We start from the raw sequence: 12,156 nt of genomic DNA, 5'->3' as shown, positions 1-12,156 counted from the left end.
TCCACCAAAAGGTTATCTGAAATGCAACATTGATGGGGCTTCAAAAAGCAACCCGGGGATAGCAGGTTATGGTGGTGTGTTAAGAGATGACGACGGAAAAATAATTTTTACTTTCCACTCTCATTTAGGCCACGCCTCCAACAACATGGCTGAATTAATGGCTTTGGAACATTGTCTAGAGCTTCTTAAACTCAATCACAACTCAAATGTTCTCATCGAAGTAGACTCCGAGATTTCTATAAATGCAGTCAAGAAAATCAGCTATGGAACAACGCCTGAAAGAGTCTCAAAACAATGGAGACTTATACAAGTGTACCAGAGAATCCAAAAACACCTCCGGAGTCTAAGAATGGTTAGCTTCAATCATGTTCGGAGGAAGGTCAACAAACTTGCAGATCTTCTGGCCAACCAAGGTGTGATAAATCCTGAATGAAAAATCAAAATGAAATGGTAGGAGATGCCTCTAAGCAGGTTAAAAGCCCTCTACGATGCTCAAGCCACAGAGGACAAAGAAATTTTCGATTGTTGGGCTCGAGAGGTAGGACATGATTAAAGATCTTTATGCCTGCTCTTTCTCATTTCGACAGTCGGATCCTTGTCATAGGGCTTTCTCTGCATGGGCATATCTTACTGAGAGGTACGGATACTTATCTCCCTCGTTCCTGGAATGGCAACACAGAGTTTTAGTCGTAGTTGAATGGCGACACAAGGTTTCATTTGCAGTTACAGAATGGTTTGGCGGTGAGCTTTTTTGCCAGTTTTAGCAGGATGAAAGGTTGGTCTGCTCCCATGGCGGTTTTTCCGCGCTTCTTTTCTTCTGATAAACCAGGCAAAAGTGGTTTTCTTTTGATCGCAAGGCTCATGAATGGTAAGTGGTTTTGGCTTATTGAGAGCGATTCCACTCAGCTCTCACCACGTGGTAGGGGTCATGCTCTTCATACCACCTTTGATCGCGCCTTAAAGTCCTTGCATCTTGGCTCTCCGATATCTCTCAGCGTCATCCTTTTCTGTGGGGGCATTCGACGGTCAGATCTCGTCGGGCTTGTTTGTGGGATCACGCGTCTATTCACTCTTTTCGAGTTAATCATGGGAGGTACCGCAAACTTTGACCTTGGGTCTTCTTTGTGGGGTCGCATGTCGGTTCACTCTTTGCAAGTTAATCATGGGATGTATTGCAGATTTTGACCTTGGGTCTTCTTGTTTTTGGGGGGATGATTTGATCGTTAGCTTGTCCTTTAGTTGGTTTGGTGGGTCTCATCCTTGTTAGTTCAATCTCGTTGGTTTCGTAGGCCTTAAGTTTTTCAGGCCTTTTGTACTTATTGTAACTATACTTTTGGGTTATTGAAATAGAAGGAAAGTCTCTTGCTTTAGCAAAAAAAAAATATTATTTATTTATTTAGTTAATTATTAATAATTAATTAATTAATTATGCTTAATGAATAAATAAATAATTATTATTATGAATAAATTATTATTAGTAATAAATTATTTATTTATTAATAATTAATAATTTAATCACTTCTCGGTGGAGGTTAGTTAAAATGTTTCATAAAAATTTTAAGAGGTTATTATTAATTTAACCAATTTATTAAAGGATGTTAGTTGAAATGTTTCATAAATTTTTAGAGATTAAGGTTACGAGAGAGGGTTTATATGTGGAATATTATACCTTAGAAGACCGGCAAGCGCTGATATGCCTAATCACGGGAAGTCATTTTCCACTGATCTCATTCCCACCATCCCTGTTGAGGTTATTCAGACATTTCCTAATCTCAAGCGCCTCTCTGATTTTCCTCTTTTAATAATGATATTCCCTAGTGATACTTTTGGCGCTCTCTAGACAAACATGATGCTTGGTTTTTCAGGAGTGCTCTGCAAGGGCTGAAGTGGGTGATCTCCCATTCTTGATATCTACTCCATGTTCTTTAAGTCTTGTTTTTAAGGATCCGTCTGAGACAAATAGTTAATACCATTGGATCCCCCACCTATGAATTAGCTAAATATGACAATACTTAAAGAACATGGAGCATATATCAAGAATGAGAGATCACACACTTCAGCCCTTATAGAGCACTCCTCAAAAACCAAGCATCATGTTCGTCTAGAGAGCGCCAAAATTATCACTAGGGAAGATCATTATCAAAAGAAGAAAATAAGAGAGGCGCTTGAGATTAGGAAATGTTTGAATAACCTCAACAGGGATGGTGGGAATGAGATCAGTGGAAATTGACTTCCCGTGATTAGGCATATAAATGCTTCAAGGTCTTCTGACACATAGTATTCTAGGTATTAACCCTCTCTCCTCACCTTAAACTCTAAAAATTTATGAAACATTTTTAACTAACATCCATGAAGAAGTGATTAAATTATTAATTATTAATAAATAAATAATTATTATTAAATAAACAAATAAATAATTATTATAAAGTAAATAAATAATATAATTATTGTTAATAATATAATTTATATTAATATTTATTAGTTAATAAACATCATTAATTATTTTATTTATTTATGATAAATACATTTTTTTATTTTCATTTTTTTAAGTTAGGTCTTACGCATTTTATAAAAAATTATAATTTGTTATTATTATTAATAGATATTAATATTAATTACACGAATGCGGGTGCTTTCAAGGCATAATCAATGACGGTTTATGTCAAGCCGGCATCTGGACTTGCAGCTGGCAATTCTGCACGGCCTCCAAAATCCTCCCGCAGATGAAATGGATTATATACAGTACCTGCAGATCATCAAGCATTCGGAATTGAATGTGCTCCCTATTCGAGACTCTTCGCAGGTTGTTTTATTTATGGCTTCGTTGGTTGTTTCAGTTGTCATTCCCATCGGGTCTCTCTTCATCAGCTTGTCTTTATCCCTGCATCCTCGTATCGCTCTGGTAGCTTGGTTGCATATCTGGTGTAAGACCTTTACTTGGCTTTCCCACCTTCGAACCTGCTCCGTCTGGCCTTGTTCCTCATCTCCTTCAGGTCACTTCGTTCCCTTGACAATGGTGCGTCGCCGTGGTTGCTCTCGCCGTGGAGGCAGCAGTGGAAACCGTGGGCATTCTCAGCCTGCTCCCCAGAACATTATCCCTTTGGCTTCGGCTTCCCCGTCCTCTGATCATGGTAAGCCCTTCCCGCATAATTCGTTCCAAACCACCCACTTTAAATTCCACATTCGTCTCAATAGACCAATTCTCTCAGCCAGCATCACTGTAATTTTGGCTGAGGAAGAATATAGGCCTAGTGTCTCTGTGCATACCTCAACTTCACAATCTCAGGACGATAGCGTGCTCTAGGGAGAAGGTGTAGGCATTGTGCTCGATCGTGGTGAATTGCAGGCTAAGGTGATTGTCCCCGATGTCCTCAAGCCTCCAGAAGATAATACTCAAGACATTTCGGCTTCGGTTGATCTGGCGAACCCCTCATATGGAAATCAGCGCTTGGCAGCTCCTCCAGGTGGCAGCGGTACAGGTGCTGGGGACAATGTTGATGATTCGTGGATGGGCATTCCTTGCCGGGTGGAGAAGGATGCTCGGGACCCTCTGACAGATGCATGATGCCTCCGGGACCTCGTCTGATGTCGCAATTTCCCTTCTGGTTCTTTTATCCTATGTGCTATGTTATTCTGGCTTTTGTCAATGTGTTTTGTATCAGGTCTTGGCTCGGCATGTTTATCAGATCTTATGTTAATATGCTTTTTATCAGGTCTTGGCTCGGCAAGTTTATCAGGCCTTTGGTCTTTCAGTTTTGCATATGGTTCTAGGCAGCACAGAAAATATCATGGCTACAGCTCTCATCTGTCCTGTACTGTTGTTTACCATTATGGCCAGTGTTTTTGTATGCATGGATTCTGGGTCTTGTGTATCTGGTTATCTCAACCCGGGGATAGTTTGTCAGTTCTGTTGGACAGCTTCGGCTTCCTCTGAGGTCTTGACCTCCATGTAACTATATTTTCCTTTTATTAATAGAATTAGCCTTTACTTAGAAAAAAAAATAGATATTAATATTAATTATTAATAATAATAAATTAAAATTTTAAATAATTATATATATATATATATATATATATATATATATATATATATATATATATATATATATATATATATATATATATAGATATATATATATATATATATATTTTCCCCTCGGAGAAATCACAATTTTCTATTATAAAGAGAAAATTACATGTTGTAGATGCCTGTGCGGCATATGCCATATGTTGGGCCATAGCCATCAAAAATAAGTCTATACAAAATTTACCCATACAGGGTATGTTGTGATTGTTCATGTAGATGTTATATACAAATAAATATATACCATAGACTGTGAAAAAGTGCAAAAATATACTACAAAATTAGGGCCTATCGGCCCGCTGGTAGAACTGATCTATGTATGGCTGATGATAGTATTGGAAATGATCGTCACCCTATTATTCCTTTATAAGCCATATCCCCCTGGGCTAGACCGTGGCTACCTTGGATAGCAAGTCGGCAACCTGATTGCGCTCCCTGTAAATATGTTGACAAGAAATATATTCAAATTGTGATTTAAATAACATAACTTCATCCAATATATTTCTGAGTGAGTGCATATGACATGCAGATGCATTGTTGAACCAATTTATTATGATTTTTTAATCCCCAAATATTTGTAGATGTCTGCATTCATGTGCAAGTGCAAAATGGAGCAAGTGTTGAAGGGTGATCAGTTCGACAAAGTTATTTGTGCTCATCCCCAACCCCATTTGGATGCGGAAAACATGGTTTTTAGATTGGTGTAATAGTATACCCCCACCCCCCCATAACCTTGTTCCTGTGCAGCACCATCAAAGTAAGCCCATGGAAAATTGTGGTTGATAACTTCAATTGTCACAACCTGAACATGAGGAGTAGAGTCCTCATCTGGAATTTCGTGATATGCCATGATGATACGGGCAATGGAGATAGGCCAACAGACAACTCTGTCTCTGAAAATAATTCCATTCCTATTCAACCAAATGGTCCAGTTGATGATCAGGGGAAGACAATGGAGTTTTAGGTTCGAGGTCCCCTCCCTCCAGTGATTCCATGCCTCCATAATGGTATTTCCGAGCCATCAGATAGTAATGGAGAGAGAAGTGAGAACCTATGACCATATGTCAATCACAGTGGGATAATGAATAAAAAGATGATCATTTGTTTCCTCTACCTGTTGACATAATACACACCAGGAAGGGTCATAAAAAGACCTTTGCATCAGGTTGCTCCCAATGGGTGTTTTGTTCCTTAAGATATTCCACATTAATAGTCTTGTACGAGGAGGGGCTTTGAGCTTCCATATAGTCTGCCACCAATCAATGAGCACGAGTGGTGTGTGGGATGCATGGATGATGGGATATCCTTCTTTAGGTGTATATACACCATGTCTAGCATGTGCCCAAATGAGTTCGTCAGCACCCTCCATGATGTAGACATGTGATTCTATCAGAGCATTTGTATAATCAACCCATATCTAGTGCCACTGATCAGGGATGCCTAATATCTCTGCGATTTCCATGATTGAGTGAATATGGTGGTATTCTCCATATCAACAATGTTAGCAAGCCTGTGAATATCATTGTTCTTGAGGAAATGAATAAGGTCGGGTGGAAGCCGATACATATTACCACTACCTGTCTAGGGGTCCATGCCTATCTGTGCTTATTGGCCATGTCGAATGGGACATACAATATCGTTCTTGATGGTGGGCAGTGAATGAAGGAAAACTCGCCAGATCGAAGAAATACCTGTTTTATGCCATGATGGGAGTCGAATCCAGTCCATTATCTGTAAGGGCCAGATATATTTGAAATGCACCACCTCTGTCCATAGGTTGTGTGAGGTAAGGATGAGCCATCCCATCTTAGCTACTAGTGCATGAGCGAAGGATGGAAGGTATTTTAAACCCCAACCATTGATCTAAAAATGAGATCTTAAATTAATATTAAGGTATTACAGACTCATGTGTAGGATTTGCCTATATCATTTAGTGCAACGGATCGATAAGATTGCGAATAATATAGACAATAAGCATTTAGAGAAACATAATAGACACACACACATAACACAACAAAATAATCAAGGAGCTCACCCCAAAACTCCTAGGCTATGTCTCCTGGTCCAGCCTTCAGTGGTGACCTCTCTATTATGTCATCAAGAGCAAAATTTTTACAAATGTGGGCTCAAATTGAGTCTCAAGACAACAAGAGCAAAACAACAGGGCTTTACTTGGATCCCCCAGTCTTTTTGAGTAGATAGACTCTCCCTCTTGCTCTTTTTCTCTGTTTTCTCTCTGTCTCAGCACTGCCTCCTCCTATCTCTGTCATTCTATGGCTTTTAAGCCAATCGGCACTGGTCTGTTTGTTTTCCCTTTCGGACTCTCTGGCTCCCGGCCTATGTCCGCTGAAATCCCCTCTGAGCGTTAAACAATCATTGGGGTATGGTGGCCACCTGTTTTGTAACAGATGGGACCCACGGCACATTACAATTCCCAAGACAGTTTTTCTCTGTTTATATAGAGAAATACACAACAACACTGTAAAAATCCGCCAAACACCTTTTTCTAGACTTGAAATATTATTAACTCTACCCTAAACTCCATCGGGTCTAACTTTAGATCGCTATCGCAAGTCGCTTAGTTACGGGCTCTTGTGTATTTGGGTTTATTATGAAAAATCCCAACTACAAAGAAAAACCTAACAATTAGCCCCATATCGAACTTCAAATACTATAAGATTGCATTTATAACCCTTTCGGGTCCGGCCATATCACATGTCGCATATCCCTGCTTGACTTTCGATCACCAATTGCGTTAATCGGCCTTATCGGCTATCGGCGCATTATATGGTCGTTGGCCTCTTGGAATCACCCCTTATGTAGTTGTGATGCAATATTGCGATATCGCAATCGCATATCACTGATCCTCCTAGCCGCAGGTTAAGTCCCTTTGTACATACATACGAGTGGTGTGATATAGCACGGGTAGAACTGGACCGTCGGATCTGCATGCTTAATCGACAGTCCTCGTCTAATCACACTTGATCGCCATCGCGATTTCCATAAGGCCACGCCCGATTAACTCCGCCTGCCATCGCCGATTGCGATATGCTGATCAGATCTAGACCGTTGATCGGCTAGATCCGACGGATCCTGTGAATTGTTGTTTTGTCCTCCGATAGGCTCTATTTTCACCATTTCCGCGTGTTTTTGTCTTGCCCGAGAGTGTAATGCGCCTTTTGTAAAGGTTTTTCTCATGTGAAATTTTTTTATTTTTGAAGACTTAGTGGGTTTTTAGTATCCATTTTGGATCACGCCTTCCCACTGAAAAGCTTTTGGACCACCAAAAGTTGGTTTTTAAGCATCGATCAAGTGAGGATATAGCTTCCTCACTTGCCCAATTTCTATCCATCGTGTGCTGCTTGGTTTTGAACCTTTGAGTCTGATTCTTAGGTACTCAACATCCCCTCTACGCATAGTTCTCACCTTCCTGTCCAGAACTGTGTCTTCCTGCAGCTCATTGAGATATTCAGGCAACAGATCATCAATAGAAGGAAACTAACTTTGCTCTTTGGGATCTTCAATCAATGAAGGTTCATACAGTCTTAGGTTTTCTACATTAACGACTGAATATATGTGCATATAAGCTGGCAAATCAAGGAGAAAAGCGTTTTCACAAATTTTCTCAAGTATCTTGAAAGGCCCATACCTTATTGGCTTCAGCTCCTTACCTTCACCTTGCATACTGTCTTTGCTAATGTATAGCCAGACTTGATCACCAACTTGGAAACTATGCTCAATTTGATGCTTGTCATGCCTTGCCTTGTACTTGGTCTGGCTTCTTTCTAGCTGTTCCTGCACTGCCTGGTGAATTTCTTGGATCTGTTCAATGAACTTGGTTGCTTTTTCCACATCACTATGTCCATCAACTGCTATGTCTTTTTCAAAGACAAAATCCAAGGGAGACTTTGGTGTAAAACTAAAACAAGTCTCAAAAGGAGATCTCTGAGTAGAAGAGTGCTTGGCATGGTTGTAAGCATGTTGCACATAACACAAATGTTCATCCCAAAGCTTGGGATGCTTGCTGCAATAGCCCCTAAGGAACTGGATAACTATTATGTTGACCACCTCTGTTTGGCCATCTATTTGTGGATGAAATGTTGTGCTCTTCTTCAATCTGGTGTCCATCAATTCCCACAGACTTAACCAAAACTTCCCAACAAATTGAGAATCTCAGTCAGATACAATGGAAGTGGGTAACCCAAAATGAACCCATACATGTTGAAAGAACAACTTCGCTATTTGTTCAATTGTAATATGCTTGTTACAAGGTATCAAAATACACATTTTGATGAACCTATCCACAATAACATATAGATAATCATGACCTTTTCTAGATTTTGGCAATCCCCCAACAAAGTCCATCGAAACACTTTCCCAAGGATGAGAAGGAATTGGAAGTGGAGTGTACAAGCCTATTTTTCTATTGCTGGGCTTGCTTTTAGAACACATGGTACACCCTTTAATATATCTAGAAACTGTTTCATGCATTCTTGGCCAATAGCAGAATCTTTGCAACTGTGCAACTGTTTTGCTTACACTAAAATGGCCTGATATAAGAGAAGTATGTGCTTCTCAGATTATGTTAACTCTTTCAGTTTGTGGAATGCATAACTTTCCCAAATGATACAAGAGTTGGTCCTTAACATAATAATTCAATTCTTCTACTTGTTTTCCATGACTTAAAGTTGCATACATCTTTAAAGTCTACATCTTAAGCATATTGTTCAATGTAGCTTTCATGCATTACTGAGTTATGCGTAAGTATAATAGATGCATTTGTGATTGGTCTGGATAACATATCTACAAGCTTATTGTGTATTCCCTTCTTATAACTGATGACAAGATGAAATTGTTGTAGAAAACGCATCCACCTACAATGTCTTGATTGTTGCAATTTAGTTTGTGAGTGCAAATATTGAAGTGGTTGATGATCTGTATGGATGATTGTTTCTTTTCCCATTAGGTAATGTTTCCACTTTTTCACACTCTGTAATAATGCATACAATTCTTTCTCATATGTGGGATAATTAACTACTGCATAATTAAATGTCTTGGAATGATAGCATATGGGTTTACCTTGTTGCATCAACACTGCTCCCATGGCATAGTCACTAGCATCTGTTTCAATATCAAATGGACGTTGAAGATCTAGCAGTGCTAGTACTGGTGTTGTACTAATTTTTTCTTTTAAGGTGTCGAAGGATTTTTGATGTTTTCCTCCCCATTGAAACACCTTGTTCAATCCTGTTAAAGCATGTAAGGGAGCTGCAATCAAGGAAAAGTTAGCAATAAACTTTCTCCAATATTGTGCTACTCCTAGGAAACTCCTAACTTCTGTAGCAAATTTGGGTTTAGGCCAGTTCACAATGACTTCAACCTTAGAGGGATCTATCTTCAATTCACCACCCCCTACAATATGACCCAAATAATTTAAATATGTTTACCAAATTCACATTTTGAAAATTTCACATAGAAATTTTCTCTTTTCAAAACATCTAAAGTCTAATTTACATGTTTCAAACGTTCTTCCCATGTTTTACTAAAAACAAGAATGTCATCTAAATATACAATTACAAAATCATCAATAAAAGTCTAATTACATCATTCATGATTCTCATGAAAGTGGTAGGAGCATTAGTTAAGCCAAAAGGCATAACCAGCCATTCATACAACCCTTTCTTTGTCTTGAAAGCAGTCTTCCATGCATCTTGTTCTACAACTCTGACCTGATGATAGCCACTACGCAAGTCTAACTTGGAAAATTAAACTGCTTATTTCAGCTGATCTAATAGATCATCAATGCGAGGAAGAGGATAACGATTCTTGATCGTTATTTTATTCAGTGATCTATAATCAATGCACATCCTCCACGAACCATCTTTTTTTCCTCACCAACACAATTGGAGCTCCACATCGTGATGTGATTGGTCTTATGAACCCTTTATCGAGCAGCTCCTGTACCTACTTCTTGATCTCTACATTCTCTAAAGCAGATAAGCTGTACATTCTGATGTTAGGCAATGGAGAATCTTGCTGCAAATGAATATCATGTACTATTTCCCTTTTGGGTGGTAGACCTTTAGGTTCTCGAAATAGGATATCATATTCTGAAAAAACTTTAACTAAATTAGCTTTCTGTTTAGCATCATAGCCCTCAAATACATTGGTTTTATCAGGGTTCTTTTCCTTTACAACCATTAGTAAAAACTTCTTGCATGAATTTACAATTCTTTTCATCTACCTTGAGTTTATGAGAGAATAGTTATTTTTGAGTTTATGAGCTCTTATGATATATTCTATTCCATCTTTAGTGAGTTGATACTTATTTTCAGCTATATAGAAAATGGATTTTCTATCATACAAGTAAGGACTTCCTAGAACAATACCACATATATCCAAGGGAACTATATCTTACTCAACCTCATCTACAAATGTTGACCCAATAGAAAACCTAAGTTTACATTGTCTTGTCACTTGTAGCTTTGCTTTATCACATACCCAACCTAATGGATATGGCTTCTTGTGAGCTGTTGTTAGTAATCCCAACTTCTTTACAATTGTTTTAGAAATCAAGTTTACTTGTGATCCACTATCAAATAAAGTATCAATCTTTTGGTGCTTGGAAATAACTCTAATATGAAAAAGCTCATGTCTTTTCCTCTCATTATCTTCATTATGAATAGATTGTGCAGAATTTCTTGTAGATGCTTCAAAATTTTTACCTTTTATACCTATGGTTGCGTCTGTTGTTTCATCACCTGAGTCTGACCCCAAGTCTTTCTAAATAGCAGCAACAATCTTCTTCTTCTTACCACCGAACTTCTTAGGTTTTAGCTCCAGATGCAAAGACCAGTAGTGTGCATCATCGTGTCCATCCTTCTTGCAGTGAGTGCATGAAGGTTTGTCTTTCTGTACAACATTTGTCTTCCTCTCCTTCCATTTCAGCTTCTTCTTTTCCTTGTTCTTGCTTGCAGAGGGTTTTGATGATCCCCCAATCTCTGGGTTCACATTCTTGCCTCTAGCCTCTAGATGTGTAGCTTGAATTGATATATCATCTAGGCTAGTGGGGTTAAACATGTGAATGTTGTGCTTAAAATAGCTATGCAGACCACCTATATACTTCAACAAAGTTTCAGGTGAGTCTAGAGAAATGCCTAGAGTTAAAGCTCTTTTTCTAAATTCATGGGTATAACTTTATACACTTTCCCCTTTAATTGACGAAGAGTTTGCCAAATCATCACTGCTTGTTGGATATAAGCTAGAGGATAGAATTTTTTTTTTGATGGTAGGAACAAATTCATTCCAGGTAGAAAGAATTTTACCATGTTTCTTCAAATCAGCTTGTGTCCTGCCTTCCTATCGCACTAGTGCGGTTCATCAAACGCAAAGGCTAGCGAGCTGAATCTTTCTCCTTTATGAATCAATGTTCTGCACCCTGCAATATACATCAATCTGTCTTATCCAGTTATCTAGCTTTTTTGCATTTAGCTATGCATCATAAATTGGAAAATCAAACTTTACATCTAATTTAATAAAAGAAGTTTTCTTCTTTTTCTTATCGAGGCTAGTTTTATGTGAAGAAGATAATGAGGATGATGAAGGTGATGATGGAGTGGATGGTGGATAAGGCATTTCTCCTTTCTCTTTGCCTTCTGTATGGCATAATAGAAAAGGTTCCTTTGCTCCCTTATCTGGTTTAGGTGTCCAAGTGCTTTCACCTTGACCCTTCTTAAATTCTTGATACATCTCCTCCACCATGGCTCGCATCGCCATAAAACTGTTCATGAACTGAGTTTCTGATACCAGTGGAGCTTTTTCCACCATTCTTCTCTGAGGCAAGACTCTTCCAATCTCTGGATTGGCCTCAACAAGTTCTCCTTCTCCTAGTTTGAGCTTTGACCTAGTTAGCATTCAAAAATCTAGCACAAGCTTGTCTAATCTTTAAAAAGCCAAAAAACCAAAAGCTGTGATACCACTTGATCTGAAAATGAGATCTTAGATTAATATTAAGGTATTATAGACTCATGTGCAGGATTTTCCTATATCATTTAGTGCAACAGATCGATAAG

The sequence above is a fragment of the Pinus tabuliformis genome, chromosome 2_2, assembly GCF_031772625.1.
Source record: "Pinus tabuliformis cultivar Carrire ecotype Pingquan chromosome 2_2, CPIR1, whole genome shotgun sequence".
Classification (NCBI taxonomy): domain Eukaryota; kingdom Viridiplantae; phylum Streptophyta; class Pinopsida; order Pinales; family Pinaceae; genus Pinus; species Pinus tabuliformis.
This window is presented reverse-complemented; position numbering follows the sequence as displayed.